Source organism: Phoenix dactylifera, chromosome 4 (assembly GCF_051530095.1).
Source record: "Phoenix dactylifera cultivar Ajwa chromosome 4, Ajwa_hap1_PhDact_Kaust_v1.1, whole genome shotgun sequence".
Taxonomy (NCBI): domain Eukaryota; kingdom Viridiplantae; phylum Streptophyta; class Magnoliopsida; order Arecales; family Arecaceae; genus Phoenix; species Phoenix dactylifera.
In genome coordinates, this window is record NC_143193.1 from 36,466,983 (window position 1) to 36,492,050 (window position 25,068).

The 25,068-nt window shown below is 49.6% G+C and overlaps 66 non-coding genes and 2 pseudogenes across 66 annotated transcripts; all 68 read right to left on the bottom strand.

Annotated features, from left to right (window-relative positions):
- Positions 1 to 245: 245 nt before the first annotated feature.
- On the bottom strand, positions 246 to 364 carry LOC149760551 (5S ribosomal RNA). Its single transcript, XR_016409650.1, has one exon. It is a non-coding gene; the product is annotated as a 5S ribosomal RNA (ribosomal RNA).
- A 246-nt stretch (positions 365 to 610) lies between these two features.
- On the bottom strand, positions 611 to 729 carry LOC149760552 (5S ribosomal RNA). Its single transcript, XR_016409652.1, has one exon. It is a non-coding gene; the product is annotated as a 5S ribosomal RNA (ribosomal RNA).
- A 246-nt stretch (positions 730 to 975) lies between these two features.
- LOC149760553 (5S ribosomal RNA) lies at positions 976 to 1,094 on the bottom strand. Its single transcript, XR_016405830.1, has one exon. It is a non-coding gene; the product is annotated as a 5S ribosomal RNA (ribosomal RNA).
- A 246-nt stretch (positions 1,095 to 1,340) lies between these two features.
- On the bottom strand, positions 1,341 to 1,459 carry LOC149760554 (5S ribosomal RNA). The gene has a single exon (XR_016401942.1). It is a non-coding gene; the product is annotated as a 5S ribosomal RNA (ribosomal RNA).
- A 246-nt stretch (positions 1,460 to 1,705) lies between these two features.
- LOC149760555 (5S ribosomal RNA) lies at positions 1,706 to 1,824 on the bottom strand. Its single transcript, XR_016405700.1, has one exon. It is a non-coding gene; the product is annotated as a 5S ribosomal RNA (ribosomal RNA).
- A 246-nt stretch (positions 1,825 to 2,070) lies between these two features.
- Positions 2,071 to 2,189, bottom strand: LOC149760556 (5S ribosomal RNA). Its single transcript, XR_016405897.1, has one exon. It is a non-coding gene; the product is annotated as a 5S ribosomal RNA (ribosomal RNA).
- A 248-nt stretch (positions 2,190 to 2,437) lies between these two features.
- LOC149760557 (5S ribosomal RNA) lies at positions 2,438 to 2,556 on the bottom strand. Its single transcript, XR_016412034.1, has one exon. It is a non-coding gene; the product is annotated as a 5S ribosomal RNA (ribosomal RNA).
- Positions 2,557 to 2,802: 246 nt separating this feature from the next.
- Positions 2,803 to 2,921, bottom strand: LOC149760558 (5S ribosomal RNA). Its single transcript, XR_016405831.1, has one exon. It is a non-coding gene; the product is annotated as a 5S ribosomal RNA (ribosomal RNA).
- A 246-nt stretch (positions 2,922 to 3,167) lies between these two features.
- On the bottom strand, positions 3,168 to 3,286 carry LOC149760559 (5S ribosomal RNA). The gene has a single exon (XR_016409653.1). It is a non-coding gene; the product is annotated as a 5S ribosomal RNA (ribosomal RNA).
- A 246-nt stretch (positions 3,287 to 3,532) lies between these two features.
- On the bottom strand, positions 3,533 to 3,651 carry LOC149760560 (5S ribosomal RNA). The gene has a single exon (XR_016405701.1). It is a non-coding gene; the product is annotated as a 5S ribosomal RNA (ribosomal RNA).
- A 246-nt stretch (positions 3,652 to 3,897) lies between these two features.
- Positions 3,898 to 4,016, bottom strand: LOC149760561 (5S ribosomal RNA). Its single transcript, XR_016405898.1, has one exon. It is a non-coding gene; the product is annotated as a 5S ribosomal RNA (ribosomal RNA).
- A 248-nt stretch (positions 4,017 to 4,264) lies between these two features.
- LOC149760562 (5S ribosomal RNA) lies at positions 4,265 to 4,383 on the bottom strand. The gene has a single exon (XR_016412035.1). It is a non-coding gene; the product is annotated as a 5S ribosomal RNA (ribosomal RNA).
- Positions 4,384 to 4,629: 246 nt separating this feature from the next.
- LOC149760563 (5S ribosomal RNA) lies at positions 4,630 to 4,748 on the bottom strand. Its single transcript, XR_016409654.1, has one exon. It is a non-coding gene; the product is annotated as a 5S ribosomal RNA (ribosomal RNA).
- A 246-nt stretch (positions 4,749 to 4,994) lies between these two features.
- Positions 4,995 to 5,113, bottom strand: LOC149760564 (5S ribosomal RNA). Its single transcript, XR_016409655.1, has one exon. It is a non-coding gene; the product is annotated as a 5S ribosomal RNA (ribosomal RNA).
- Positions 5,114 to 5,359: 246 nt separating this feature from the next.
- LOC149760565 (5S ribosomal RNA) lies at positions 5,360 to 5,478 on the bottom strand. The gene has a single exon (XR_016405832.1). It is a non-coding gene; the product is annotated as a 5S ribosomal RNA (ribosomal RNA).
- A 246-nt stretch (positions 5,479 to 5,724) lies between these two features.
- Positions 5,725 to 5,843, bottom strand: LOC149760566 (5S ribosomal RNA). The gene has a single exon (XR_016409656.1). It is a non-coding gene; the product is annotated as a 5S ribosomal RNA (ribosomal RNA).
- Positions 5,844 to 6,089: 246 nt separating this feature from the next.
- LOC149760567 (5S ribosomal RNA) lies at positions 6,090 to 6,208 on the bottom strand. The gene has a single exon (XR_016409657.1). It is a non-coding gene; the product is annotated as a 5S ribosomal RNA (ribosomal RNA).
- Positions 6,209 to 6,454: 246 nt separating this feature from the next.
- LOC149760568 (5S ribosomal RNA) lies at positions 6,455 to 6,573 on the bottom strand. Its single transcript, XR_016409658.1, has one exon. It is a non-coding gene; the product is annotated as a 5S ribosomal RNA (ribosomal RNA).
- A 246-nt stretch (positions 6,574 to 6,819) lies between these two features.
- Positions 6,820 to 6,938, bottom strand: LOC149760569 (5S ribosomal RNA). Its single transcript, XR_016409659.1, has one exon. It is a non-coding gene; the product is annotated as a 5S ribosomal RNA (ribosomal RNA).
- A 246-nt stretch (positions 6,939 to 7,184) lies between these two features.
- Positions 7,185 to 7,303, bottom strand: LOC149760570 (5S ribosomal RNA). Its single transcript, XR_016412552.1, has one exon. It is a non-coding gene; the product is annotated as a 5S ribosomal RNA (ribosomal RNA).
- Positions 7,304 to 7,549: 246 nt separating this feature from the next.
- On the bottom strand, positions 7,550 to 7,668 carry LOC149760571 (5S ribosomal RNA). The gene has a single exon (XR_016409660.1). It is a non-coding gene; the product is annotated as a 5S ribosomal RNA (ribosomal RNA).
- Positions 7,669 to 7,914: 246 nt separating this feature from the next.
- Positions 7,915 to 8,033, bottom strand: LOC149760572 (5S ribosomal RNA). The gene has a single exon (XR_016409661.1). It is a non-coding gene; the product is annotated as a 5S ribosomal RNA (ribosomal RNA).
- Positions 8,034 to 8,279: 246 nt separating this feature from the next.
- Positions 8,280 to 8,398, bottom strand: LOC149760573 (5S ribosomal RNA). The gene has a single exon (XR_016409663.1). It is a non-coding gene; the product is annotated as a 5S ribosomal RNA (ribosomal RNA).
- A 246-nt stretch (positions 8,399 to 8,644) lies between these two features.
- On the bottom strand, positions 8,645 to 8,763 carry LOC149760574 (5S ribosomal RNA). Its single transcript, XR_016409664.1, has one exon. It is a non-coding gene; the product is annotated as a 5S ribosomal RNA (ribosomal RNA).
- A 246-nt stretch (positions 8,764 to 9,009) lies between these two features.
- On the bottom strand, positions 9,010 to 9,128 carry LOC149760575 (5S ribosomal RNA). Its single transcript, XR_016412553.1, has one exon. It is a non-coding gene; the product is annotated as a 5S ribosomal RNA (ribosomal RNA).
- Positions 9,129 to 9,374: 246 nt separating this feature from the next.
- On the bottom strand, positions 9,375 to 9,493 carry LOC149760576 (5S ribosomal RNA). The gene has a single exon (XR_016409665.1). It is a non-coding gene; the product is annotated as a 5S ribosomal RNA (ribosomal RNA).
- A 246-nt stretch (positions 9,494 to 9,739) lies between these two features.
- Positions 9,740 to 9,858, bottom strand: LOC149760577 (5S ribosomal RNA). The gene has a single exon (XR_016409666.1). It is a non-coding gene; the product is annotated as a 5S ribosomal RNA (ribosomal RNA).
- Positions 9,859 to 10,104: 246 nt separating this feature from the next.
- On the bottom strand, positions 10,105 to 10,223 carry LOC149760578 (5S ribosomal RNA). The gene has a single exon (XR_016409667.1). It is a non-coding gene; the product is annotated as a 5S ribosomal RNA (ribosomal RNA).
- Positions 10,224 to 10,469: 246 nt separating this feature from the next.
- On the bottom strand, positions 10,470 to 10,588 carry LOC149760579 (5S ribosomal RNA). The gene has a single exon (XR_016412554.1). It is a non-coding gene; the product is annotated as a 5S ribosomal RNA (ribosomal RNA).
- Positions 10,589 to 10,835: 247 nt separating this feature from the next.
- Positions 10,836 to 10,954, bottom strand: LOC149760580 (5S ribosomal RNA). Its single transcript, XR_016407323.1, has one exon. It is a non-coding gene; the product is annotated as a 5S ribosomal RNA (ribosomal RNA).
- A 246-nt stretch (positions 10,955 to 11,200) lies between these two features.
- On the bottom strand, positions 11,201 to 11,319 carry LOC149760581 (5S ribosomal RNA). The gene has a single exon (XR_016409668.1). It is a non-coding gene; the product is annotated as a 5S ribosomal RNA (ribosomal RNA).
- Positions 11,320 to 11,565: 246 nt separating this feature from the next.
- Positions 11,566 to 11,684, bottom strand: LOC149760582 (5S ribosomal RNA). The gene has a single exon (XR_016409669.1). It is a non-coding gene; the product is annotated as a 5S ribosomal RNA (ribosomal RNA).
- Positions 11,685 to 11,930: 246 nt separating this feature from the next.
- Positions 11,931 to 12,049, bottom strand: LOC149760583 (5S ribosomal RNA). The gene has a single exon (XR_016409670.1). It is a non-coding gene; the product is annotated as a 5S ribosomal RNA (ribosomal RNA).
- Positions 12,050 to 12,295: 246 nt separating this feature from the next.
- Positions 12,296 to 12,414, bottom strand: LOC149760584 (5S ribosomal RNA). The gene has a single exon (XR_016402753.1). It is a non-coding gene; the product is annotated as a 5S ribosomal RNA (ribosomal RNA).
- Positions 12,415 to 12,661: 247 nt separating this feature from the next.
- LOC149760585 (5S ribosomal RNA) lies at positions 12,662 to 12,780 on the bottom strand. The gene has a single exon (XR_016407325.1). It is a non-coding gene; the product is annotated as a 5S ribosomal RNA (ribosomal RNA).
- A 246-nt stretch (positions 12,781 to 13,026) lies between these two features.
- On the bottom strand, positions 13,027 to 13,145 carry LOC149760586 (5S ribosomal RNA). Its single transcript, XR_016412701.1, has one exon. It is a non-coding gene; the product is annotated as a 5S ribosomal RNA (ribosomal RNA).
- Positions 13,146 to 13,391: 246 nt separating this feature from the next.
- Positions 13,392 to 13,510, bottom strand: LOC149760587 (5S ribosomal RNA). Its single transcript, XR_016402331.1, has one exon. It is a non-coding gene; the product is annotated as a 5S ribosomal RNA (ribosomal RNA).
- Positions 13,511 to 13,758: 248 nt separating this feature from the next.
- Positions 13,759 to 13,877, bottom strand: LOC149760588 (5S ribosomal RNA). Its single transcript, XR_016412603.1, has one exon. It is a non-coding gene; the product is annotated as a 5S ribosomal RNA (ribosomal RNA).
- A 248-nt stretch (positions 13,878 to 14,125) lies between these two features.
- LOC149760589 (5S ribosomal RNA) lies at positions 14,126 to 14,244 on the bottom strand. Its single transcript, XR_016412036.1, has one exon. It is a non-coding gene; the product is annotated as a 5S ribosomal RNA (ribosomal RNA).
- Positions 14,245 to 14,490: 246 nt separating this feature from the next.
- Positions 14,491 to 14,609, bottom strand: LOC149760590 (5S ribosomal RNA). Its single transcript, XR_016409671.1, has one exon. It is a non-coding gene; the product is annotated as a 5S ribosomal RNA (ribosomal RNA).
- A 246-nt stretch (positions 14,610 to 14,855) lies between these two features.
- Positions 14,856 to 14,974, bottom strand: LOC149760591 (5S ribosomal RNA). The gene has a single exon (XR_016409672.1). It is a non-coding gene; the product is annotated as a 5S ribosomal RNA (ribosomal RNA).
- Positions 14,975 to 15,220: 246 nt separating this feature from the next.
- On the bottom strand, positions 15,221 to 15,339 carry LOC149760592 (5S ribosomal RNA; annotated as a pseudogene).
- A 246-nt stretch (positions 15,340 to 15,585) lies between these two features.
- LOC149760593 (5S ribosomal RNA) lies at positions 15,586 to 15,703 on the bottom strand. Its single transcript, XR_016403643.1, has one exon. It is a non-coding gene; the product is annotated as a 5S ribosomal RNA (ribosomal RNA).
- A 247-nt stretch (positions 15,704 to 15,950) lies between these two features.
- On the bottom strand, positions 15,951 to 16,069 carry LOC149760594 (5S ribosomal RNA). Its single transcript, XR_016412037.1, has one exon. It is a non-coding gene; the product is annotated as a 5S ribosomal RNA (ribosomal RNA).
- Positions 16,070 to 16,315: 246 nt separating this feature from the next.
- LOC149760595 (5S ribosomal RNA) lies at positions 16,316 to 16,434 on the bottom strand. Its single transcript, XR_016409674.1, has one exon. It is a non-coding gene; the product is annotated as a 5S ribosomal RNA (ribosomal RNA).
- Positions 16,435 to 16,680: 246 nt separating this feature from the next.
- LOC149760596 (5S ribosomal RNA) lies at positions 16,681 to 16,799 on the bottom strand. Its single transcript, XR_016409675.1, has one exon. It is a non-coding gene; the product is annotated as a 5S ribosomal RNA (ribosomal RNA).
- A 246-nt stretch (positions 16,800 to 17,045) lies between these two features.
- LOC149760597 (5S ribosomal RNA) lies at positions 17,046 to 17,164 on the bottom strand. Its single transcript, XR_016412555.1, has one exon. It is a non-coding gene; the product is annotated as a 5S ribosomal RNA (ribosomal RNA).
- Positions 17,165 to 17,411: 247 nt separating this feature from the next.
- On the bottom strand, positions 17,412 to 17,530 carry LOC149760598 (5S ribosomal RNA). Its single transcript, XR_016407326.1, has one exon. It is a non-coding gene; the product is annotated as a 5S ribosomal RNA (ribosomal RNA).
- Positions 17,531 to 17,776: 246 nt separating this feature from the next.
- On the bottom strand, positions 17,777 to 17,895 carry LOC149760599 (5S ribosomal RNA). Its single transcript, XR_016409676.1, has one exon. It is a non-coding gene; the product is annotated as a 5S ribosomal RNA (ribosomal RNA).
- Positions 17,896 to 18,141: 246 nt separating this feature from the next.
- LOC149760600 (5S ribosomal RNA) lies at positions 18,142 to 18,260 on the bottom strand. The gene has a single exon (XR_016412038.1). It is a non-coding gene; the product is annotated as a 5S ribosomal RNA (ribosomal RNA).
- Positions 18,261 to 18,508: 248 nt separating this feature from the next.
- On the bottom strand, positions 18,509 to 18,627 carry LOC149760601 (5S ribosomal RNA). The gene has a single exon (XR_016412040.1). It is a non-coding gene; the product is annotated as a 5S ribosomal RNA (ribosomal RNA).
- Positions 18,628 to 18,875: 248 nt separating this feature from the next.
- Positions 18,876 to 18,994, bottom strand: LOC149760602 (5S ribosomal RNA). The gene has a single exon (XR_016412041.1). It is a non-coding gene; the product is annotated as a 5S ribosomal RNA (ribosomal RNA).
- Positions 18,995 to 19,240: 246 nt separating this feature from the next.
- LOC149760603 (5S ribosomal RNA) lies at positions 19,241 to 19,359 on the bottom strand. Its single transcript, XR_016409677.1, has one exon. It is a non-coding gene; the product is annotated as a 5S ribosomal RNA (ribosomal RNA).
- Positions 19,360 to 19,605: 246 nt separating this feature from the next.
- On the bottom strand, positions 19,606 to 19,724 carry LOC149760604 (5S ribosomal RNA). Its single transcript, XR_016409678.1, has one exon. It is a non-coding gene; the product is annotated as a 5S ribosomal RNA (ribosomal RNA).
- A 246-nt stretch (positions 19,725 to 19,970) lies between these two features.
- LOC149760605 (5S ribosomal RNA) lies at positions 19,971 to 20,089 on the bottom strand (annotated as a pseudogene).
- Positions 20,090 to 20,335: 246 nt separating this feature from the next.
- Positions 20,336 to 20,453, bottom strand: LOC149760606 (5S ribosomal RNA). The gene has a single exon (XR_016403644.1). It is a non-coding gene; the product is annotated as a 5S ribosomal RNA (ribosomal RNA).
- Positions 20,454 to 20,701: 248 nt separating this feature from the next.
- LOC149760607 (5S ribosomal RNA) lies at positions 20,702 to 20,820 on the bottom strand. Its single transcript, XR_016412042.1, has one exon. It is a non-coding gene; the product is annotated as a 5S ribosomal RNA (ribosomal RNA).
- Positions 20,821 to 21,066: 246 nt separating this feature from the next.
- Positions 21,067 to 21,185, bottom strand: LOC149760608 (5S ribosomal RNA). Its single transcript, XR_016409679.1, has one exon. It is a non-coding gene; the product is annotated as a 5S ribosomal RNA (ribosomal RNA).
- Positions 21,186 to 21,431: 246 nt separating this feature from the next.
- On the bottom strand, positions 21,432 to 21,550 carry LOC149760609 (5S ribosomal RNA). The gene has a single exon (XR_016401310.1). It is a non-coding gene; the product is annotated as a 5S ribosomal RNA (ribosomal RNA).
- A 246-nt stretch (positions 21,551 to 21,796) lies between these two features.
- Positions 21,797 to 21,915, bottom strand: LOC149760610 (5S ribosomal RNA). Its single transcript, XR_016409680.1, has one exon. It is a non-coding gene; the product is annotated as a 5S ribosomal RNA (ribosomal RNA).
- A 247-nt stretch (positions 21,916 to 22,162) lies between these two features.
- Positions 22,163 to 22,281, bottom strand: LOC149760611 (5S ribosomal RNA). Its single transcript, XR_016404176.1, has one exon. It is a non-coding gene; the product is annotated as a 5S ribosomal RNA (ribosomal RNA).
- Positions 22,282 to 22,527: 246 nt separating this feature from the next.
- LOC149760612 (5S ribosomal RNA) lies at positions 22,528 to 22,646 on the bottom strand. Its single transcript, XR_016409681.1, has one exon. It is a non-coding gene; the product is annotated as a 5S ribosomal RNA (ribosomal RNA).
- Positions 22,647 to 22,892: 246 nt separating this feature from the next.
- On the bottom strand, positions 22,893 to 23,011 carry LOC149760613 (5S ribosomal RNA). Its single transcript, XR_016409682.1, has one exon. It is a non-coding gene; the product is annotated as a 5S ribosomal RNA (ribosomal RNA).
- A 246-nt stretch (positions 23,012 to 23,257) lies between these two features.
- LOC149760614 (5S ribosomal RNA) lies at positions 23,258 to 23,376 on the bottom strand. Its single transcript, XR_016409683.1, has one exon. It is a non-coding gene; the product is annotated as a 5S ribosomal RNA (ribosomal RNA).
- A 247-nt stretch (positions 23,377 to 23,623) lies between these two features.
- On the bottom strand, positions 23,624 to 23,742 carry LOC149760615 (5S ribosomal RNA). Its single transcript, XR_016403516.1, has one exon. It is a non-coding gene; the product is annotated as a 5S ribosomal RNA (ribosomal RNA).
- Positions 23,743 to 23,988: 246 nt separating this feature from the next.
- LOC149760616 (5S ribosomal RNA) lies at positions 23,989 to 24,107 on the bottom strand. The gene has a single exon (XR_016409685.1). It is a non-coding gene; the product is annotated as a 5S ribosomal RNA (ribosomal RNA).
- Positions 24,108 to 24,354: 247 nt separating this feature from the next.
- LOC149760617 (5S ribosomal RNA) lies at positions 24,355 to 24,473 on the bottom strand. The gene has a single exon (XR_016407327.1). It is a non-coding gene; the product is annotated as a 5S ribosomal RNA (ribosomal RNA).
- Positions 24,474 to 24,719: 246 nt separating this feature from the next.
- Positions 24,720 to 24,838, bottom strand: LOC149760618 (5S ribosomal RNA). The gene has a single exon (XR_016409686.1). It is a non-coding gene; the product is annotated as a 5S ribosomal RNA (ribosomal RNA).
- Positions 24,839 to 25,068: the final 230 nt, after the last annotated feature.

The window sequence follows — 25,068 nt, forward strand, 5'->3', positions numbered from 1 at the left end:
TGACATGCCCTTCGAAACTCCCTTTTATGACAAAGCAGCAGACCTCGACGGCCCGAGACATTCGCGCTGCCGGGGCCGTTCTGGCGTAGGATTCAACGCGCTGTTCCGCTATGCGGCATGGCACCGCGAGTCTCCGGACTCAGTTTATTTTCGGGGGAAAAAAATTATCCGAAGAGGAAAAGCCAAAAGCCGAAAAATTAAAAATAAATATTATCAAAAAATAAAAAAGCGGGCAAAAAATAAAAGGGGTGCAACACGAGGACTTCCCAGGGGGTCACCCATCCTAGTACTACTCTCGCCCAAGCACGCTTAACTGCGGAGTTCTGATGGGATCCGGTGCATTAGTGCTGGTATGATCGCACCCATGACATGCCCATCGAAACACCCTTTTATGACAAAGCAGCAGACCTCGACGGCCCGAGACATTCGCGCTGCCGGGGCCGTTCTGGCGTAGGATTCAACGCGCTGTTCCGCTATGCGGCATGGCACCGCGAGTCTCCGGACTCAGTTTATTTTCGGGGGAAAAAAATTATCCGAAGAGGAAAAGCCAAAAGCCGAAAAATTAAAAATAAATATTATCAAAAAATAAAAAAGCGGGCAAAAAATAAAAGGGGTGCAACACGAGGACTTCCCAGGGGGTCACCCATCCTAGTACTACTCTCGCCCAAGCACGCTTAACTGCGGAGTTCTGATGGGATCCGGTGCATTAGTGCTGGTATGATCGCACCCATGACATGCCCTTCGAAACTCCCTTTTATGACAAAGCAGCAGACCTCGACGGCCCGAGACATTCGCGCTGCCGGGGCCGTTCTGGCGTAGGATTCAACGCGCTGTTCCGCTATGCGGCATGGCACCGCGAGCCTCCGGACTCAGTTTATTTTCGAGGGAAAAAAATTATCCGAAGTGGAAAAGCCAAAAGCCGAAAAATTAAAAATAAATATTATCAAAAAATAAAAAAGCGGGCAAAAAATAAAAGGGGTGCAACACGAGGACTTCCCAGGGGGTCACCCATCCTAGTACAACTCTCGCCCAAGCACGCTTAACTGCGGAGTTCTGATAGGATCCGGTGCATTAGTGCTGGTATGATTGCACCCAAGACATGCCCTTCGAAACTCCCTTTTATGACAAAGCAGCAGACCTCGACGGCCCGAGACATTCGCGCTGCCGGGGCCGTTCTGGCGTAGGATTCAACACGCTCTTCCGCTATGCGGCATGGCACCGCCAGTCTCCGGACTCAGTTTATTTTCGGGGGAAAAAAATTATCCGAAGAGGAAAAGCCAAAAGCCGAAAAATAAAAAATAAATGTTGTCAAAAAATAAAAAAGCGGGCAAAAAATAAAAGGGGTGCAACACGAGGACTTCCCAGGGGATCACCCATCCTAGTACTACTCTCGCCCAAGCACGCTTAACTGCGGAGTTCTGATGGGATCCGGTGCATTAGTGCTGGTATGATCGCACCCATGACATGCCCTTCGAAACTCCCTTTTATGACAAAGCAGCAGACCTTGACGGCCCGAGACATTCGCGCTGCCGGGGCCATTCTGGCGTAGGATTCAACGCGCTGTTCCGCTATGCGGCATGGCACCGCCAGTCTCCGGACTCAGTTTATTTTCGGGGGGAAAAAATTATCCGAAGAGGAAAAGCCAAAAGCCAAAAAATTAAAAATAAATATTATCAAAAAATAAAAAAGCGGGCAAAAAATAAAAAGGGTGCAACACGAGGACTTCCCAGGGGGTCACCCATCCTAGTACTACTCTCGCCCAAGCACGCTTAACTGCGGAGTTCTGATCGGATCCGGCGCATTAGTGCTGGTATGATCGCACCCATGACATGCCCTTCGAAACTCCCTTTTATGACAAAGCAGCAGACCTCGACGGCCCGAGGCATTCGCGCTGCCGGGGCCGTTCTGGTGTAGGATTCAACGCGCTGTTCCGCTATGCGGCATGGCACCGCGAGTCTCCGGACTCAGTTTATTTTCGGGGGAAAAAAATTATCCGAAGAGAAAAAGCCAAAAGCCGAAAAATTAAAAATAAATATTATCAAAAAATAAAAAAGCGGGCAAAAATTAAAAGGGGTGCAACACGAGGACTTCCCAGGGGGTCACCCATCCTAGTACTACTCTCGCCCAAGCACGCTTAACTGCGGAGTTATGATGGGATCCGGTGCATTAGTGCTGGTATGATCGCACCCATGACATGCCCATCGAAACTCCCTTTTATGACAAAGCAGCAGACCTCGACGGCCCGAGACATTCGCGCCGCCGGGGCCGTTCTGGCGTAGGATTCAACGCGCTGGTCCCGCTATGCGGCATGGCACCGCCAGTCTCCGGACTCAGTTTATTTTCGGGGGAAAAAAATTATCCGAAGAGGAAAAGCCAAAAGCCGAAAAATTAAAAATAAATATTATCAAAAAATAAAAAAGTGGAGAAAAAAATAAAAAGGGTGCAACACGAGGACTTCCCAGGGGGTCACCCATCCTAGTACTACTCTCGCCCAAGCACGCTTAACTGCGGAGTTCTGATGGGATCCGGTGCATTAGTGCTGGTATGATCGCACCCATGACATGCCCTTCGAAACTCCCTTTTATGACAAAGCAGCAGACCTCGACGGCCCGAGACATTCGCGCTGCCGGGGCCGTTCTGGCGTAGGATTCAACGCGCTGTTCCGCTATGCGGCATGGCACCGCGAGTCTCCGGACTCAGTTTATTTTCGGGGGAAAAAAATTATCCGAAGAGGAAAAGCCAAAAGCCGAAAAATTAAAAATAAATATTATCAAAAAATAAAAAAGCGGGCAAAAAATAAAAGGGGTGCAACACGAGGACTTCCCAGGGGGTCACCCATCCTAGTACAACTCTCGCCCAAGCACGCTTAACTGCGGAGTTCTGATAGGATCCGGTGCATTAGTGCTGGTATGATTGCACCCAAGACATGCCCTTCGAAACTCCCTTTTATGACAAAGCAGCAGACCTCGACGGCCCGAGACATTCGCGCTGCCGGGGCCGTTCTGGCGTAGGATTCAACACGCTCTTCCGCTATGCGGCATGGCACCGCCAGTCTCCGGACTCAGTTTATTTTCGGGGGAAAAAAATTATCCGAAGAGGAAAAGCCAAAAGCCGAAAAATAAAAAATAAATGTTGTCAAAAAATAAAAAAGCGGGCAAAAAATAAAAGGGGTGCAACACGAGGACTTCCCAGGGGGTCACCCATCCTAGTACTACTCTCGCCCAAGCACGCTTAACTGCGGAGTTCTGATGGGATCCGGTGCATTAGTGCTGGTATGATCGCACCCATGACATGCCCTTCGAAACTCCCTTTTATGACAAAGCAGCAGACCTTGACGGCCCGAGACATTCGCGCTGCCGGGGCCATTCTGGCGTAGGATTCAACGCGCTGTTCCGCTATGCGGCATGGCACCGCCAGTCTCCGGACTCAGTTTATTTTCGGGGGGAAAAAATTATCCGAAGAGGAAAAGCCAAAAGCCAAAAAATTAAAAATAAATATTATCAAAAAATAAAAAAGCGGGCAAAAAATAAAAAGGGTGCAACACGAGGACTTCCCAGGGGGTCACCCATCCTAGTACTACTCTCGCCCAAGCACGCTTAACTGCGGAGTTCTGATCGGATCCGGCGCATTAGTGCTGGTATGATCGCACCCATGACATGCCCTTCGAAACTCCCTTTTATGACAAAGCAGCAGACCTCGACGGCCCGAGGCATTCGCGCTGCCGGGGCCGTTCTGGTGTAGGATTCAACGCGCTGTTCCGCTATGCGGCATGGCACCGCGAGTCTCCGGACTCAGTTTATTTTCGGGGGAAAAAAATTATCCGAAGAGAAAAAGCCAAAAGCCGAAAAATTAAAAATAAATATTATCAAAAAATAAAAAAGCGGGCAAAAATTAAAAGGGGTGCAACACGAGGACTTCCCAGGGGGTCACCCATCCTAGTACTACTCTCGCCCAAGCACGCTTAACTGCGGAGTTATGATGGGATCCGGTGCATTAGTGCTGGTATGATCGCACCCATGACATGCCCATCGAAACTCCCTTTTATGACAAAGCAGCAGACCTCGACGGCCCGAGACATTCGCGCCGCCGGGGCCGTTCTGGCGTAGGATTCAACGCGCTGGTCCCGCTATGCGGCATGGCACCGCCAGTCTCCGGACTCAGTTTATTTTCGGGGGAAAAAAATTATCCGAAGAGGAAAAGCCAAAAGCCGAAAAATTAAAAATAAATATTATCAAAAAATAAAAAAGTGGAGAAAAAAATAAAAAGGGTGCAACACGAGGACTTCCCAGGGGGTCACCCATCCTAGTACTACTCTCGCCCAAGCACGCTTAACTGCGGAGTTCTGATGGGATCCGGTGCATTAGTGCTGGTATGATCGCACCCATGACATGCCCTTCGAAACTCCCTTTTATGACAAAGCAGCAGACCTCGACGGCCCGAGACATTCGCGCTGCCGGGGCCGTTCTGGCGTAGGATTCAACGCGCTGTTCCGCTATGCGGCATGGCACCGCGAGTCTCCGGACTCAGTTTATTTTCGGGGGAAAAAAATTATCCGAAGAGGAAAAGCCAAAAGCCGAAAAATTAAAAATAAATATTATCAAAAAATAAAAAAGCGGGCAAAAAATAAAAGGGGTGCAACACGAGGACTTCCCAGGGGGTCACCCATCCTAGTACTACTCTCGCCCAAGCACGCTTAACTGCGGAGTTCTGATGGGATCCGGTGCATTAGTGCTGGTATGATCGCACCCATGACATGCCCATCGAAACACCCTTTTATGACAAAGCAGCAGACCTCGACGGCCCGAGACATTCGCGCTGCCGGGGCCGTTCTGGCGTAGGATTCAACGCGCTGTTCCGCTATGCGGCATGGCACCGCGAGTCTCCGGACTCAGTTTATTTTCGGGGGAAAAAAATTATCCGAAGAGGAAAAGCCAAAAGCCGAAAAATTAAAAATAAATATTATCAAAAAATAAAAAAGCGGGCAAAAAATAAAAGGGGTGCAACACGAGGACTTCCCAGGGGGTCACCCATCCTAGTACTACTCTCGCCCAAGCACGCTTAACTGCGGAGTTCTGATGGGATCCGGTGCATTAGTGCTGGTATGATCGCACCCATGACATGCCCTTCGAAACTCCCTTTTATGACAAAGCAGCAGACCTCGACGGCCCGAGACATTCGCGCTGCCGGGGCCGTTCTGGCGTAGGATTCAACGCGCTGTTCCGCTATGCGGCATGGCACCGCGAGCCTCCGGACTCAGTTTATTTTCGAGGGAAAAAAATTATCCGAAGTGGAAAAGCCAAAAGCCGAAAAATTAAAAATAAATATTATCAAAAAATAAAAAAGCGGGCAAAAAATAAAAGGGGTGCAACACGAGGACTTCCCAGGGGGTCACCCATCCTAGTACAACTCTCGCCCAAGCACGCTTAACTGCGGAGTTCTGATAGGATCCGGTGCATTAGTGCTGGTATGATTGCACCCAAGACATGCCCTTCGAAACTCCCTTTTATGACAAAGCAGCAGACCTCGACGGCCCGAGACATTCGCGCTGCCGGGGCCGTTCTGGCGTAGGATTCAACACGCTCTTCCGCTATGCGGCATGGCACCGCCAGTCTCCGGACTCAGTTTATTTTCGGGGGAAAAAAATTATCCGAAGAGGAAAAGCCAAAAGCCGAAAAATAAAAAATAAATGTTGTCAAAAAATAAAAAAGCGGGCAAAAAATAAAAGGGGTGCAACACGAGGACTTCCCAGGGGGTCACCCATCCTAGTACTACTCTCGCCCAAGCACGCTTAACTGCGGAGTTCTGATGGGATCCGGTGCATTAGTGCTGGTATGATCGCACCCATGACATGCCCTTCGAAACTCCCTTTTATGACAAAGCAGCAGACCTTGACGGCCCGAGACATTCGCGCTGCCGGGGCCATTCTGGCGTAGGATTCAACGCGCTGTTCCGCTATGCGGCATGGCACCGCCAGTCTCCGGACTCAGTTTATTTTCGGGGGGAAAAAATTATCCGAAGAGGAAAAGCCAAAAGCCGAAAAATAAAAAATAAATGTTGTCAAAAAATAAAAAAGCGGGCAAAAAATAAAAGGGGTGCAACACGAGGACTTCCCAGGGGGTCACCCATCCTAGTACTACTCTCGCCCAAGCACGCTTAACTGCGGAGTTCTGATGGGATCCGGTGCATTAGTGCTGGTATGATCGCACCCATGACATGCCCTTCGAAACTCCCTTTTATGACAAAGCAGCAGACCTTGACGGCCCGAGACATTCGCGCTGCCGGGGCCATTCTGGCGTAGGATTCAACGCGCTGTTCCGCTATGCGGCATGGCACCGCCAGTCTCCGGACTCAGTTTATTTTCGGGGGGAAAAAATTATCCGAAGAGGAAAAGCCAAAAGCCAAAAAATTAAAAATAAATATTATCAAAAAATAAAAAAGCGGGCAAAAAATAAAAGGGGTGCAACACGAGGACTTCCCAGGGGGTCACCCATCCTAGTACTACTCTCGCCCAAGCACGCTTAACTGCGGAGTTCTGATGGGATCCGGTGCATTAGTGCTGGTATGATCGCACCCATGACATGCCCATCGAAACACCCTTTTATGACAAAGCAGCAGACCTCGACGGCCCGAGACATTCGCGCTGCCGGGGCCGTTCTGGCGTAGGATTCAACGCGCTGTTCCGCTATGCGGCATGGCACCGCGAGTCTCCGGACTCAGTTTATTTTCGGGGGAAAAAAATTATCCGAAGAGGAAAAGCCAAAAGCCGAAAAATTAAAAATAAATATTATCAAAAAATAAAAAAGCGGGCAAAAAATAAAAGGGGTGCAACACGAGGACTTCCCAGGGGGTCACCCATCCTAGTACTACTCTCGCCCAAGCACGCTTAACTGCGGAGTTCTGATGGGATCCGGTGCATTAGTGCTGGTATGATCGCACCCATGACATGCCCATCGAAACACCCTTTTATGACAAAGCAGCAGACCTCGACGGCCCGAGACATTCGCGCTGCCGGGGCCGTTCTGGCGTAGGATTCAATGCGCTGTTCCGCTATGCGGCATGGCACCGCGAGTCTCCGGACTCAGTTTATTTTCGAGGGAAAAAAATTATCCGAAGAGGAAAAGCCAAAAGCCAAACAATTAAAGATAAATGTTATCAAAAAAGAAAAAAGCGGGCAAAAAATAAAAGGGGTGCAACACGAGGACTTCCCATGGGGTCACCCATCCTAGTACTACTCTCGCCCAAGCACGCTTAACTGCGGAGTTCTGATGGGATCCGGTGCATTAGTGCTGGTATGATCGCACCCATGACATGCCCTTCGAAACTCCCTTTTATGACAAAGCAGCAGACCTTGACGGCCCGAGACATTCGCGCTGCCGGGGCCATTCTGGCGTAGGATTCAACGCGCTGTTCCGCTATGCGGCATGGCACCGCCAGTCTCCGGACTCAGTTTATTTTCGGGGGGAAAAAATTATCCGAAGAGGAAAAGCCAAAAGCCGAAAAATAAAAAATAAATGTTGTCAAAAAATAAAAAAGCGGGCAAAAAATAAAAGGGGTGCAACACGAGGACTTCCCAGGGGGTCACCCATCCTAGTACTACTCTCGCCCAAGCACGCTTAACTGCGGAGTTCTGATGGGATCCGGTGCATTAGTGCTGGTATGATCGCACCCATGACATGCCCTTCGAAACTCCCTTTTATGACAAAGCAGCAGACCTTGACGGCCCGAGACATTCGCGCTGCCGGGGCCATTCTGGCGTAGGATTCAACGCGCTGTTCCGCTATGCGGCATGGCACCGCCAGTCTCCGGACTCAGTTTATTTTCGGGGGGAAAAAATTATCCGAAGAGGAAAAGCCAAAAGCCGAAAAATAAAAAATAAATGTTGTCAAAAAATAAAAAAGCGGGCAAAAAATAAAAGGGGTGCAACACGAGGACTTCCCAGGGGGTCACCCATCCTAGTACTACTCTCGCCCAAGCACGCTTAACTGCGGAGTTCTGATGGGATCCGGTGCATTAGTGCTGGTATGATCGCACCCATGACATGCCCTTCGAAACTCCCTTTTATGACAAAGCAGCAGACCTTGACGGCCCGAGACATTCGCGCTGCCGGGGCCATTCTGGCGTAGGATTCAACGCGCTGTTCCGCTATGCGGCATGGCACCGCCAGTCTCCGGACTCAGTTTATTTTCGGGGGGAAAAAATTATCCGAAGAGGAAAAGCCAAAAGCCAAAAAATTAAAAATAAATATTATCAAAAAATAAAAAAGCGGGCAAAAAATAAAAGGGGTGCAACACGAGGACTTCCCAGGGGGTCACCCATCCTAGTACTACTCTCGCCCAAGCACGCTTAACTGCGGAGTTCTGATGGGATCCGGTGCATTAGTGCTGGTATGATCGCACCCATGACATGCCCATCGAAACACCCTTTTATGACAAAGCAGCAGACCTCGACGGCCCGAGACATTCGCGCTGCCGGGGCCGTTCTGGCGTAGGATTCAACGCGCTGTTCCGCTATGCGGCATGGCACCGCGAGTCTCCGGACTCAGTTTATTTTCGGGGGAAAAAAATTATCCGAAGAGGAAAAGCCAAAAGCCGAAAAATTAAAAATAAATATTATCAAAAAATAAAAAAGCGGGCAAAAAATAAAAGGGGTGCAACACGAGGACTTCCCAGGGGGTCACCCATCCTAGTACTACTCTCGCCCAAGCACGCTTAACTGCGGAGTTCTGATGGGATCCGGTGCATTAGTGCTGGTATGATCGCACCCATGACATGCCCATCGAAACACCCTTTTATGACAAAGCAGCAGACCTCGACGGCCCGAGACATTCGCGCTGCCGGGGCCGTTCTGGCGTAGGATTCAATGCGCTGTTCCGCTATGCGGCATGGCACCGCGAGTCTCCGGACTCAGTTTATTTTCGAGGGAAAAAAATTATCCGAAGAGGAAAAGCCAAAAGCCAAACAATTAAAGATAAATGTTATCAAAAAAGAAAAAAGCGGGCAAAAAATAAAAGGGGTGCAACACGAGGACTTCCCATGGGGTCACCCATCCTAGTACTACTCTCGCCCAAGCACGCTTAACTGCGGAGTTCTGATGGGATCCGGTGCATTAGTGCTGGTATGATCGCACCCATGACATGCCCTTCGAAACTCCCTTTTATGACAAAGCAGCAGACCTTGACGGCCCGAGACATTCGCGCTGCCGGGGCCATTCTGGCGTAGGATTCAACGCGCTGTTCCGCTATGCGGCATGGCACCGCCAGTCTCCGGACTCAGTTTATTTTCGGGGGGAAAAAATTATCCGAAGAGGAAAAGCCAAAAGCCGAAAAATAAAAAATAAATGTTGTCAAAAAATAAAAAAGCGGGCAAAAAATAAAAGGGGTGCAACACGAGGACTTCCCAGGGGGTCACCCATCCTAGTACTACTCTCGCCCAAGCACGCTTAACTGCGGAGTTCTGATGGGATCCGGTGCATTAGTGCTGGTATGATCGCACCCATGACATGCCCTTCGAAACTCCCTTTTATGACAAAGCAGCAGACCTTGACGGCCCGAGACATTCGCGCTGCCGGGGCCATTCTGGCGTAGGATTCAACGCGCTGTTCCGCTATGCGGCATGGCACCGCCAGTCTCCGGACTCAGTTTATTTTCGGGGGGAAAAAATTATCCGAAGAGGAAAAGCCAAAAGCCAAAAAATTAAAAATAAATATTATCAAAAAATAAAAAAGCGGGCAAAAAATAAAAGGGGTGCAACACGAGGACTTCCCAGGGGGTCACCCATCCTAGTACTACTCTCGCCCAAGCACGCTTAACTGCGGAGTTCTGATGGGATCCGGTGCATTAGTGCTGGTATGATCGCACCCATGACATGCCCATCGAAACACCCTTTTATGACAAAGCAGCAGACCTCGACGGCCCGAGACATTCGCGCTGCCGGGGCCGTTCTGGCGTAGGATTCAACGCGCTGTTCCGCTATGCGGCATGGCACCGCGAGTCTCCGGACTCAGTTTATTTTCGGGGGAAAAAAATTATCCGAAGAGGAAAAGCCAAAAGCCGAAAAATTAAAAATAAATATTATCAAAAAATAAAAAAGCGGGCAAAAAATAAAAGGGGTGCAACACGAGGACTTCCCAGGGGGTCACCCATCCTAGTACTACTCTCGCCCAAGCACGCTTAACTGCGGAGTTCTGATGGGATCCGGTGCATTAGTGCTGGTATGATCGCACCCATGACATGCCCATCGAAACACCCTTTTATGACAAAGCAGCAGACCTCGACGGCCCGAGACATTCGCGCTGCCGGGGCCGTTCTGGCGTAGGATTCAATGCGCTGTTCCGCTATGCGGCATGGCACCGCGAGTCTCCGGACTCAGTTTATTTTCGAGGGAAAAAAATTATCCGAAGAGGAAAAGCCAAAAGCCAAACAATTAAAGATAAATGTTATCAAAAAAGAAAAAAGCGGGCAAAAAATAAAAGGGGTGCAACACGAGGACTTCCCATGGGGTCACCCATCCTAGTACTACTCTCGCCCAAGCACGCTTAACTGCGGAGTTCTGATGGGATCCGGTGCATTAGTGCTGGTATGATCGCACCCATGATATGCCCTTCGAAACTCCCTTTTATGACAAAGCAGCAGACCTCGACGGCCCGAGACATTCGCGCTGCCGGGGCCGTTCTGGCGTAGGATTCAACGCGCTAGTCCCGCTCTGCGGCATGGCACCGCCAGTCTCCGGACTCAGTTTATTGTCGGGGGAAAAAAATTATCCTAAGAGGAAAAGCCAAAAGCCAAAAAATTAAAAATAAATATTATCAAAAAATAAAAAAGCGGGCAAAAAATAAAAAGGGTGCAACATGAGGACTTCCCAGGGGGTCACCCATCCTAGTACTACTCTCGCCCAAGCACGCTTAACTGCGGAGTTCTGATAGGATCCGGTGCATTAGTGCTGGTATGATCGCACCCAAGACATGCCCTTCGAAACTCCCTTTTATGACAAAGCAGCAGACCTCGACGGCCCGAGACATTCGCGCTGCCGGGGCCATTCTGGCGTAGGATTCAACACGCTGTTCCGCTATGCGGCATGGCGCCGCCAGTCTCCGGACTCAGTTTATTTTCGGGGGAAAAAAATTATCCGAAGAGAAAAAGCCAAAAGCCGAAAAATAAAAAATAAATGTTATCAAAAAATAAAAAAGCGGGCAAAAAATAAAAGGGGTGCAACACGAGGACTTCCCAGGGGGTCACCCATCCTAGTACTACTCTCGCCCAAGCACGCTTAACTGCGGAGTTCTGATGGGATCCGGTGCATTAGTGCTGGTATGATCGCACCCATGACATGCCCTTCGAAACTCCCTTTTATGACAAAGCAGCAGACCTCGACGGCCCGAGACATTCGCGCTGCCGGGGCCGTTCTGGCGTAGGATTCAACGCGCTGTTCCGCTATGCGGCATGGCACCGCCAGTCTCCGGACTCAGTTTATTTTCGGGGGGAAAAAATTATCCGAAGAGGAAAAGCCAAAAGCCAAAAAATTAAAAATAAATATTATCAAAAAATAAAAAAGCGGGCAAAAAATAAAAGGGGTGCAACACGAGGACTTCCCAGGGGGTCACCCATCCTAGTACTACTCTCGCCCAAGCACGCTTAACTGCGGAGTTCTGATGGGATCCGGTGCATTAGTGCTGGTATGATCGCACCCATGACATGCCCATCGAAACACCCTTTTATGACAAAGCAGCAGACCTCGACGGCCCGAGACATTCGCGCTGCCGGGGCCGTTCTGGCGTAGGATTCAACGCGCTGTTCCGCTATGCGGCATGGCACCGCGATTCTCCGGACTCAGTTTATTTTCGGGGGAAAAAAATTATCCGAAGAGGAAAAGCCAAAAGCCGAAAAATTAAAAATAAATATTATCAAAAAATAAAAAAGCGGGCAAAAAATAAAAGGGGTGCAACACGAGGACTTCCCAGGGGGTCACCCATCCTAGTACTACTCTCGCCCAAGCACGCTTAACTGCGGAGTTCTGATGGGATCCGGTGCATTAGTGCTGGTATGATCGCACCCATGACATGCCCATCGAAACACCCTTTTATGACAAAGCAGCAGACCTCGACGGCCCGAGACATTCGCGCTGCCGGGGCCGTTCTGGCGTAGGATTCAATGCGCTGTTCCGCTATGCGGCATGGCACCGCGAGTCTCCGGACTCAGTTTATTTTCGAGGGAAAAAAATTATCCGAAGAGGAAAAGCCAAAAGCCAAACAATTAAAGATAAATGTTATCAAAAAAGAAAAAAGCGGGCAAAAAATAAAAGGGGTGCAACACGAGGACTTCCCATGGGGTCACCCATCCTAGTACTACTCTCGCCCAAGCACGCTTAACTGCGGAGTTCTGATGGGATCCGGTGCATTAGTGCTGGTATGATCGCCCCCATGATATGCCCTTCGAAACTCCCTTTTATGACAAAGCAGCAGACCTCGACGGCCCGAGACATTCGCGCTGCCGGGGCCGTTCTGGCGTAGGATTCAACGCGCTAGTCCCGCTCTGCGGCATGGCACCGCCAGTCTCCGGACTCAGTTTATTGTCGGGGGAAAAAAATTATCCTAAGAGGAAAAGCCAAAAGCCAAAAAATTAAAAATAAATATTATCAAAAAATAAAAAAGCGGGCAAAAAATAAAAAGGGTGCAACATGAGGACTTCCCAGGGGGTCACCCATCCTAGTACTACTCTCGCCCAAGCACGCTTAACTGCGGAGTTCTGATAGGATCCGGTGCATTAGTGCTGGTATGATCGCACCCAAGACATGCCCTTCGAAACTCCCTTTTATGACAAAGCAGCAGACCTCGACGGCCCGAGACATTCGCGCTGCCGGGGCCATTCTGGCGTAGGATTCAACACGCTGTTCCGCTATGCGGCATGGCGCCGCCAGTCTCCGGACTCAGTTTATTTTCGGGGGAAAAAAATTATCCGAAGAGAAAAAGCCAAAAGCCGAAAAATAAAAAATAAATGTTATCAAAAAATAAAAAAGCGGGCAAAAAATGAAAGGGGTGCAACACGAGGACTTCCCAAGGGGTCACCCATCCTAGTACTACTCTCGCCCAAGCACGCTTAACTGCGGAGTTCTGATGGGATCCGGTGCATTAGTGCTGGTATGATCGCACCCATGACATGCCCTTCGAAACTCCCTTTTATGACAAAGCAGCAGACCTCGACGGCCCGAGACATTCGCGCTGCCGGGGCCGTTCTGGCGTAGGATTCAACGCGCTGTTCCGCTATGCGGCATGGCACCGCCAGTCTCCGGACTCAGTTTATTTTCGGGGGGAAAAAATTATCCGAAGAGGAAAAGCCAAAAGAAAAAAAATTAAAAATAAATATTATCAAAAAATAAAAAAGCGGGCAAAAAATAAAAAGGGTGCAACACGAGGACTTCCTAGGGGGTCACCCATCCTAGTACTACTCTCGCCCAAGCACGCTTAACTGCGGAGTTCTGATGGGATCCGGTGCATTAGTGCTGGTATGATCGCACCCATGACATGCCCATCGAAACTCCCTTTTATGACAAAGCAGCAGACCTCGACGGCCCGAGACATTCGCGCCGCCGGGGCCGTTCTGGCGTAGGATTCAACGCGCTATTCCCGCTATGCGGCATGGCACCGCCAGTCTCCGGACTCAGTTTATTTTCGGGGGAAAAAAAATATCCGAAGAGGAAAAGCCAAAAGCCGAAAAATTAAAAATAAATATTATCAAAAAATAAAAAAGTGGAGAAAAAAATAAAAAGGGTGCAACACGAGGACTTCCCAGGGGGTCACCCATCCTAGTACTACTCTCGCCCAAGCACGCTTAGCTGCGGAGTTCTGATGGGATCCGGTGCATTAGTGCTGGTATGATCGCACCCATGACATGCCCATCGAAACTCCCTTTTATGACAAAGCAGCAGACCTCGACGGCCCGAGACATTCGCGCCGCCGGGGCCGTTCTGGCGTAGGATTCAACGCGCTATTCCCGCTATGCGGCATGGCACCGCCAGTCTCCGGACTCAGTTTATTTTCGGGGGAAAAAAAATATCCGAAGAGGAAAAGCCAAAAGCCGAAAAATTAAAAATAAATATTATCAAAAAATAAAAAAGTGGAGAAAAAAATAAAAAGGGTGCAACACGAGGACTTCCCAGGGGGTCACCCATCCTAGTACTACTCTCGCCCAAGCACGCTTAACTGCGGAGTTCTGATGGGATCCGGTGCATTAGTGCTGGTATGATCGCACCCATGACATGCCCTTCGAAACTCCCTTTTATGACAAAGCAGCAGACCTCGACGGCCCGAGACATTCGCGCTGCCGGGGCCGTTCTGGCGTAGGATTCAACGTGCTGTTCCGCTATGCGGCATGGCACCGCGAGTCTCCGGACTCAGTTTATTTTCTGGGGAAAAAAATTATCCGAAGAGGAAAAGCCAAAAGCCGAAAAATTAAAAATAAATATTATCAAAAAATAAAAAAGCGGGCAAAAAATAAAAGGGGTGCAACACGAGGACTTCCCAGGGGGTCACCCATCCTAGTACTACTCTCGCCCAAGCACGCTTAACTGCGGAGTTCTGATGGGATCCGGTGCATTAGTGCTGGTATGATCGCACCCATGACATGCCCTTCGAAACTCCCTTTTATGACAAAGCAGCAGACCTCGACGGCCCGAGACATTCGCGCTGCCGGGGCCGTTCTGGCGTAGGATTCAACGCGCTGTTCCGCTATGCGGCATGGCACCGCGAGCCTCCGGACTCAGTTTATTTTCGAGGGAAAAAAATTATCCGAAGTGGAAAAGCCAAAAGCCGAAAAATTAAAAATAAATATTATCAAAAAATAAAAAAGCGGGCAAAAAATAAAAGGGGTGCAACACGAGGACTTCCCAGGGGGTCACCCATCCTAGTACTACTCTCGCCCAAGCACGCTTAACTGCGGAGTTCTGATGGGATCCGGTGCATTAGTGCTGGTATGATCGCACCCATGACATGCCCATCGAAACACCCTTTTATGACAAAGCAGCAGACCTCGACGGCCCGAGACATTCGCGCTGCCGGGGCCGTTCTGGCGTAGGATTCAACGCGCTGTTCCGCTATGCGGCATGGCACCGCCAGTCTCCGGACTCAGTTTATTTTCGGGGGGAAAAAATTATCCGAAGAGGAAAAGCCAAAAGCCAAAAAATTAAAAATAAATATTATCAAAAAATAAAAAAGCGGGCAAAAAATAAAAAGGGTGCAACACGAGGACTTCCCAGGGGGTCACCCATCCTAGTACTTCTCTCGCCCAAGCACGCCTAACTGCGGAGTTATGATGGGAACCGGTGCATTAGTGCTGGTATGATCGCACCCATGACATGCCCTTCGAAACTCCCTTTTATGACAAAGCAGCAGACCGCGACGGCCCGAGACATTCGCGCTGCCGGGGCCGTTCTGGCGTAGGATTCAACGCGCTGTTCCGCTATGCGGCATGGCACCGCGAGTCTCCGGACTCAGTTTATTTTCGGGGGAAAAAAATTATCCGAAGAGGAAAAGCCAAAAGCCGAAAAATTAAAAATAAATATTATCAAAAAATAAAAAAGCGGGCAAAAAATAAAAGGGGTGCAACACGAGGACTTCCCAGGGGTCACCCATCCTAGTACTACTCTCGCCCAAGCACGCTTAACTGCGGAGTTCTGATGGGATCCGGTGCATTAGTGCTGGTATGATCGCACCCATGACATGCCCATCGAAACTCCCTTTTATGACAAAGCAGCAGACCTCGACGGCCCGAGACATTCGCGCCGCCGGGGCCGTTCTGGCGTAGGATTCAACGCGCTATTCCCGCTATGCGGCATGGCACCGCCAGTCTCCGGACTCAGTTTATTTTCGGGGGAAAAAAAATATCCGAAGAGGAAAAGCCAAAAGCCGAAAAATAAAAAATAAATGTTATCAAAAAATAAAAAAGCGGGCAAAAAATAAAAAGGGTGCAACACGAGGACTTCCCAGGGGGTCACCCATCCTAGTACTACTCTCGCCCAAGCACGCTTAACTGCGGAGTTCTGATGGGATCCGGTGCATTAGTGCTGGTATGATCGCACCCATGACATGCCCTTCGAAACTCCCTTTTATGACAAAGCAGCAGACCTCGACGGCCCGAGACATTCGCGCTGCCGGGGCCGTTCTGGCGTAGGATTCAACGCGCTGTTCCGCTATGCGGCATGGCACCGCGAGTCTCCGGACTCAGTTTATTTTCGGGGGGAAAAAATTATCCGAAGAGGAAAAGCCAAAAGCCGAAAAATTAAAAATAAATATTATCAAAAAATAAAAAAGCGGGCAAAAAATAAAAGGGGTGCAACACGAGGACTTCCCAGGGGGTCACCCATCCTAGTACTACTCTCGCCCAAGCACGCTTAACTGCGGAGTTCTGATGGGATCCGGTGCATTAGTGCTGGTATGATCGCACCCATGACATGCCCATCGAAACACCCTTTTATGACAAAGCAGCAGACCTCGACGGCCCGAGACATTCGCGCTGCCGGGGCCGTTCTGGCGTAGGATTCAACGCGCTGTTCCGCTATGCGGCATGGCACCGCGAGTCTCCGGACTCAGTTTATTTTCGGGGGAAAAAAATTATCCGAAGAGGAAAAGCCAAAAGCCGAAAAATTAAAAATAAATATTATCAAAAAATAAAAAAGCGGGCAAAAAATAAAAGGGGTGCAACACGAGGACTTCCCAGGGGGTCACCCATCCTAGTACTACTCTCGCCCAAGCACGCTTAACTGCGGAGTTCTGATGGGATCCGGTGCATTAGTGCTGGTATGATCGCACCCATGACATGCCCATCGAAACACCCTTTTATGACAAAGCAGCAGACCTCGACGGCCCGAGACATTCGCGCTGCCGGGGCCGTTCTGGCGTAGGATTCAATGCGCTGTTCCGCTATGCGGCATGGCACCGCGAGTCTCCGGACTCAGTTTATTTTCGAGGGAAAAAAATTATCCGAAGAGGAAAAGCCAAAAGCCAAACAATTAAAGATAAATGTTATCAAAAAAGAAAAAAGCGGGCAAAAAATAAAAGGGGTGCAACACGAGGACTTCCCATGGGGTCACCCATCCTAGTACTACTCTCGCCCAAGCACGCTTAACTGCGGAGTTCTGATGGGATCCGGTGCATTAGTGCTGGTATGATCGCACCCATGATATGCCCTTCGAAACTCCCTTTTATGACAAAGCAGCAGACCTCGACGGCCCGAGACATTCGCGCTGCCGGGGCCGTTCTGGCGTAGGATTCAACGCGCTAGTCCCGCTCTGCGGCATGGCACCGCCAGTCTCCGGACTCAGTTTATTGTCGGGGGAAAAAAATTATCCTAAGAGGAAAAGCCAAAAGCCAAAAAATTAAAAATAAATATTATCAAAAAATAAAAAAGCGGGCAAAAAATAAAAAGGGTGCAACATGAGGACTTCCCAGGGGGTCACCCATCCTAGTACTACTCTCGCCCAAGCACGCTTAACTGCGGAGTTCTGATAGGATCCGGTGCATTAGTGCTGGTATGATCGCACCCAAGACATGCCCTTCGAAACTCCCTTTTATGACAAAGCAGCAGACCTCGACGGCCCGAGACATTCGCGCTGCCGGGGCCATTCTGGCGTAGGATTCAACACGCTGTTCCGCTATGCGGCATGGCGCCGCCAGTCTCCGGACTCAGTTTATTTTCGGGGGAAAAAAATTATCCGAAGAGAAAAAGCCAAAAGCCGAAAAATAAAAAATAAATGTTATCAAAAAATAAAAAAGCGGGCAAAAAATAAAAGGGGTGCAACACGAGGACTTCCCAGGGGGTCACCCATCCTAGTACTACTCTCGCCCAAGCACGCTTAACTGCGGAGTTCTGATGGGATCCGGTGCATTAGTGCTGGTATGATCGCACCCATGACATGCCCTTCGAAACTCCCTTTTATGACAAAGCAGCAGACCTCGACGGCCCGAGACATTCGCGCTGCCGGGGCCGTTCTGGCGTAGGATTCAACGCGCTGTTCCGCTATGCGGCATGGCACCGCCAGTCTCCGGACTCAGTTTATTTTCGGGGGGAAAAAATTATCCGAAGAGGAAAAGCCAAAAGCCAAAAAATTAAAAATAAATATTATCAAAAAATAAAAAAGCGGGCAAAAAATAAAAAGGGTGCAACACGAGGACTTCCCAGGGGGTCACCCATCCTAGTACTACTCTCGCCCAAGCACGCTTAACTGCGGAGTTCTGATGGGATCCGGTGCATTAGTGCTGGTATGATCGCACCCATGACATGCCCATCGAAACTCCCTTTTATGACAAAGCAGCAGACCTCGACGGCCCGAGACATTCGCGCCGCCGGGGCCGTTCTGGCGTAGGATTCAACGCGCTATTCCCGCTATGCGGCATGGCACCGCCAGTCTCCGGACTCAGTTTATTTTCGGGGGAAAAAAAATATCCGAAGAGGAAAAGCCAAAAGCCGAAAAATTAAAAATAAATATTATCAAAAAATAAAAAAGTGGAGAAAAAAATAAAAAGGGTGCAACACGAGGACTTCCCAGGGGGTCACCCATCCTAGTACTACTCTCGCCCAAGCACGCTTAACTGCGGAGTTCTGATGGGATCCGGTGCATTAGTGCTGGTATGATCGCACCCATGACATGCCCATCGAAACTCCCTTTTATGACAAAGCAGCAGACCTCGACGGCCCGAGACATTCGCGCCGCCGGGGCCGTTCTGGCGTAGGATTCAACGCGCTATTCCCGCTATGCGGCATGGCACCGCCAGTCTCCGGACTCAGTTTATTTTCGGGGGAAAAAAAATATCCGAAGAGGAAAAGCCAAAAGCCGAAAAATTAAAAATAAATATTATCAAAAAATAAAAAAGTGGAGAAAAAAATAAAAAGGGTGCAACACGAGGACTTCCCAGGGGGTCACCCATCCTAGTACTACTCTCGCCCAAGCACGCTTAACTGCGGAGTTCTGATGGGATCCGGTGCATTAGTGCTGGTATGATCGCACCCATGACATGCCCTTCGAAACTCCCTTTTATGACAAAGCAGCAGACCTCGACGGCCCGAGACATTCGCGCTGCCGGGGCCGTTCTGGCGTAGGATTCAACGTGCTGTTCCGCTATGCGGCATGGCACCGCGAGTCTCCGGACTCAGTTTATTTTCTGGGGAAAAAAATTATCCGAAGAGGAAAAGCCAAAAGCCGAAAAATTAAAAATAAATATTATCAAAAAATAAAAAAGCGGGCAAAAAATAAAAGGGGTGCAACACGAGGACTTCCCAGGGGGTCACCCATCCTAGTACTACTCTCGCCCAAGCACGCTTAACTGCGGAGTTCTGATGGGATCCGGTGCATTAGTGCTGGTATGATCGCACCCATGACATGCCCTTCGAAACTCCCTTTTATGACAAAGCAGCAGACCTCGACGGCCCGAGACATTCGCGCTGCCGGGGCCGTTCTGGCGTAGGATTCAACGCGCTGTTCCGCTATGCGGCATGGCACCGCGAGCCTCCGGACTCAGTTTATTTTCGAGGGAAAAAAATTATCCGAAGTGGAAAAGCCAAAAGCCGAAAAATTAAAAATAAATATTATCAAAAAATAAAAAAGCGGGCAAAAAATAAAAGGGGTGCAACACGAGGACTTCCCAGGGGGTCACCCATCCTAGTACTACTCTCGCCCAAGCACGCTTAACTGCGGAGTTCTGATGGGATCCGGTGCATTAGTGCTGGTATGATCGCACCCATGACATGCCCATCGAAACACCCTTTTATGACAAAGCAGCAGACCTCGACGGCCCGAGACATTCGCGCTGCCGGGGCCGTTCTGGCGTAGGATTCAACGCGCTGTTCCGCTATGCGGCATGGCACCGCCAGTCTCCGGACTCAGTTTATTTTCGGGGGGAAAAAATTATCCGAAGAGGAAAAGCCAAAAGCCAAAAAATTAAAAATAAATATTATCAAAAAATAAAAAAGCGGGCAAAAAATAAAAAGGGTGCAACACGAGGACTTCCCAGGGGGTCACCCATCCTAGTACTTCTCTCGCCCAAGCACGCCTAACTGCGGAGTTATGATGGGAACCGGTGCATTAGTGCTGGTATGATCGCACCCATGACATGCCCTTCGAAACTCCCTTTTATGACAAAGCAGCAGACCGCGACGGCCCGAGACATTCGCGCTGCCGGGGCCGTTCTGGCGTAGGATTCAACGCGCTGTTCCGCTATGCGGCATGGCACCGCGAGTCTCCGGACTCAGTTTATTTTCGGGGGAAAAAAATTATCCGAAGAGGAAAAGCCAAAAGCCGAAAAATTAAAAATAAATATTATCAAAAAATAAAAAAGCGGGCAAAAAATAAAAGGGGTGCAACACGAGGACTTCCCAGGGGTCACCCATCCTAGTACTACTCTCGCCCAAGCACGCTTAACTGCGGAGTTCTGATGGGATCCGGTGCATTAGTGCTGGTATGATCGCACCCATGACATGCCCATCGAAACTCCCTTTTATGACAAAGCAGCAGACCTCGACGGCCCGAGACATTCGCGCCGCCGGGGCCGTTCTGGCGTAGGATTCAACGCGCTATTCCCGCTATGCGGCATGGCACCGCCAGTCTCCGGACTCAGTTTATTTTCGGGGGAAAAAAAATATCCGAAGAGGAAAAGCCAAAAGCCGAAAAATTAAAAATAAATATTATCAAAAAATAAAAAAGTGGAGAAAAAAATAAAAAGGGTGCAACACGAGGACTTCCCAGGGGGTCACCCATCCTAGTACTACTCTCGCCCAAGCACGCTTAACTGCGGAGTTCTGATGGGATCCGGTGCATTAGTGCTGGTATGATCGCACCCATGACATGCCCTTCGAAACTCCCTTTTATGACAAAGCAGCAGACCTCGACGGCCCGAGACATTCGCGCTGCCGGGGCCGTTCTGGCGTAGGATTCAACGTGCTGTTCCGCTATGCGGCATGGCACCGCGAGTCTCCGGACTCAGTTTATTTTCTGGGGAAAAAAATTATCCGAAGAGGAAAAGCCAAAAGCCGAAAAATTAAAAATAAATATTATCAAAAAATAAAAAAGCGGGCAAAAAATAAAAGGGGTGCAACACGAGGACTTCCCAGGGGGTCACCCATCCTAGTACTACTCTCGCCCAAGCACGCTTAACTGCGGAGTTCTGATGGGATCCGGTGCATTAGTGCTGGTATGATCGCACCCATGACATGCCCTTCGAAACTCCCTTTTATGACAAAGCAGCAGACCTCGACGGCCCGAGACATTCGCGCTGCCGGGGCCGTTCTGGCGTAGGATTCAACGCGCTGTTCCGCTATGCGGCATGGCACCGCGAGCCTCCGGACTCAGTTTATTTTCGAGGGAAAAAAATTATCCGAAGTGGAAAAGCCAAAAGCCGAAAAATTAAAAATAAATATTATCAAAAAATAAAAAAGCGGGCAAAAAATAAAAGGGGTGCAACACGAGGACTTCCCAGGGGGTCACCCATCCTAGTACTACTCTCGCCCAAGCACGCTTAACGGCGGAGTTCTGATGGGATCCGGTGCATTAGTGCTGGTATGATCGCACCCATGACATGCCCATCGAAACACCCTTTTATGACAAAGCAGCAGACCTCGACGGCCCGAGACATTCGCGCTGCCGGGGCCGTTCTGGCGTAGGATTCAATGCGCTGTTCCGCTATGCGGCATGGCATCGCGAGTCTCCGGACTCAGTTTATTTTCGAGGGAAAAAAATTATCCGAAGAGGAAAAGCCAAAAGCCAAAAAATGAAAAATAAATGTTATCAAAAAAGAAAAAAGCGGGCAAAAAATAAAAGGGGTGCAACACGAGGACTTCCCAGGGGGTCACCCATCCTAGTACTACTCTCGCCCAAGCACGCTTAACTGCGGAGTTCTGATGGGATCCGGTGCATTAGTGCTGGTATGATCGCACCCATGATATGCCCTTCGAAACTCCCTTTTATGACAAAGCAGCAGACCTCGACGGCCCGAGACATTCGCGCTGCCGGGGCCGTTCTGGCGTAGGATTCAACGCGCTGGTCCCGCTATGCGGCATGGCACCGCCAGTCTCCGGACCCAGTTTATTGTCGGGGGAAAAAAATTATCCGAAGAGGAAAAGCCAAAAGCCAAAAAATTAAAAATAAATATTATCAAAAAATAAAAAAGCGGGCAAAAAATAAAAAGGGTGCAACATGAGGACTTCCCAGGGGGTCACCCATCCTAGTACTACTCTCGCCCAAGCACGCTTAACTGCGGAGTTCTGATGGGATCCGGTGCATTAGTGCTGGTATGATCGCACCCATGACATGCCCTTCGAAACTCCCTTTTATGACAAAGCAGCAGACCTCGACGGCCCGAGACATTCGCGCTGCCGGGGCCGTTCTGGCGTAGGATTCAACGCGCTGTTCCGCTATGCGGCATGGCACCGCGAGTCTCCGGACTCAGTTTATTTTCTGGGGAAAAAAATTATCCGAAGAGGAAAAGCCAAAAGCCGAAAAATTAAAAATAAATATTATCAAAAAATAAAAAAGCGGGCAAAAAATAAAAGGGGTGCAACACGAGGACTTCCCAGGGGGTCACCCATCCTAGTACTACTCTCGCCCAAGCACGCTTAACTGCGGAGTTCTGATGGGATCCGGTGCATTAGTGCTGGTATGATCGCACCCATGACATGCCCTTCGAAACTCCCTTTTATGACAAAGCAGCAGACCTCGACGGCCCGAGACATTCGCGCTGCCGGGGCCGTTCTGGCGTAGGATTCAACGCGCTGTTCCGCTATGCGGCATGGCACCGCGAGCCTCCGGACTCAGTTTATTTTCGAGGGAAAAAAATTATCCGAAGTGGAAAAGCCAAAAGCCGAAAAATTAAAAATAAATATTATCAAAAAATAAAAAAGCGGGCAAAAAATAAAAGGGGTGCAACACGAGGACTTCCCAGGGGGTCACCCATCCTAGTACTACTCTCGCCCAAGCACGCTTAACTGCGGAGTTCTGATGGGATCCGGTGCATTAGTGCTGGTATGATCGCACCCATGACATGCCCATCGAAACACCCTTTTATGACAAAGCAGCAGACCTCGACGGCCCGAGACATTCGCGCTGCCGGGGCCGTTCTGGCGTAGGATTCAATGCGCTGTTCCGCTATGCGGCATGGCATCGCGAGTCTCCGGACTCAGTTTATTTTCGAGGGAAAAAAATTATCCGAAGAGGAAAAGCCAAAAGCCAAAAAATGAAAAATAAATGTTATCAAAAAAGAAAAAAGCGGGCAAAAAATAAAAGGGGTGCAACACGAGGACTTCCCAGGGGGTCACCCATCCTAGTACTACTCTCGCCCAAGCACGCTTAACTGCGGAGTTCTGATGGGATCCGGTGCATTAGTGCTGGTATGATCGCACCCATGATATGCCCTTCGAAACTCCCTTTTATGACAAAGCAGCAGACCTCGACGGCCCGAGACATTCGCGCTGCCGGGGCCGTTCTGGCGTAGGATTCAACGCGCTGGTCCCGCTATGCGGCATGGCACCGCCAGTCTCCGGACCCAGTTTATTGTCGGGGGAAAAAAATTATCCGAAGAGGAAAAGCCAAAAGCCAAAAAATTAAAAATAAATATTATCAAAAAATAAAAAAGCGGGCAAAAAATAAAAGGGGTGCAACACGAGGACTTCCCAGGGGGTCACCTATCCTAGTACTACTCTCGCCCAAGCACGCTTAACTGCGGAGTTCTGATGGGATCCGGTGCATTAGTGCTGGTATGATCGCACCCATGACATGCCCATCGAAACACCCTTTTATGACAAAGCAGCAGACCTCGACGGCCCGAGACATTCGCGCTGCCGGGGCCGTTCTGGCGTAGGATTCAATGCGCTGTTCCGCTATGCGGCATGGCATCGCGAGTCTCCGGACTCAGTTTATTTTCGAGGGAAAAAAATTATCCGAAGAGGAAAAGCCAAAAGCCAAAAAATGAAAAATAAATGTTATCAAAAAAGAAAAAAGCGGGCAAAAAATAAAAGGGGTGCAACACGAGGACTTCCCAGGGGGTCACCCATCCTAGTACTACTCTCGCCCAAGCACGCTTAACTGCGGAGTTCTGATGGGATCCGGTGCATTAGTGCTGGTATGATCGCACCCATGATATGCCCTTCGAAACTCCCTTTTATGACAAAGCAGCAGACCTCGACGGCCCGAGACATTCGCGCTGCCGGGGCCGTTCTGGCGTAGGATTCAACGCGCTGGTCCCGCTATGCGGCATGGCACCGCCAGTCTCCGGACCCAGTTTATTGTCGGGGGAAAAAAATTATCCGAAGAGGAAAAGCCAAAAGCCAAAAAATTAAAAATAAATATTATCAAAAAATAAAAAAGCGGGCAAAAAATAAAAAGGGTGCAACATGAGGACTTCCCAGGGGGTCACCCATCCTAGTACTACTCTCGCCCAAGCACGCTTAACTGCGGAGTTCTGATAGGATCCGGTGCATTAGTGCTGGTATGATCGCACCCAAGACATGCCCTTCGAAACTCCCTTTTATGACAAAGTAGCAGACCTCGACGGCCCGAGACATTCGCGCTGCCGGGGCCGTTCTGGCGTAGGATTCAACACGCTGTTCCGCTATGCGGCATGGCACCGCCAGTCTCCGGACTCGGTTTATTTTCGGGGGAAAAAAATTATCCGAAGAGGAAAAGCCAAAAGCCGAAAAATAAAAAATAAATGTTATCAAAAAATAAAAAAGCAGGCAAAAAATAAAAGGGGTGCAACACGAGGACTTCCCAGGGGGTCACCCATCCTAGTACTACTCTCGCCCAAGCACGCTTAACTGCGGAGTTCTGATGGGATCCGGTGCATTAGTGCTGGTATGATCGCACCCATGACATGCCCTTCGAAACTCCCTTTTATGACAAAGCAGCAGACCTCGACGGCCCGAGACATTCGAGCTGCCGGGGCCGTTCTGGCGTAGGATTCAACGCGCTGTTCCGCTATGCGGCATGGCACCGCCAGTCTCCGGACTCAGTTTATTTTCGGGGGGAAAAAATTATCCGAAGAGGAAAAGCCAAAAGCCAAAAAATTAAAAATAAATATTATCAAAAAATAAAAAAG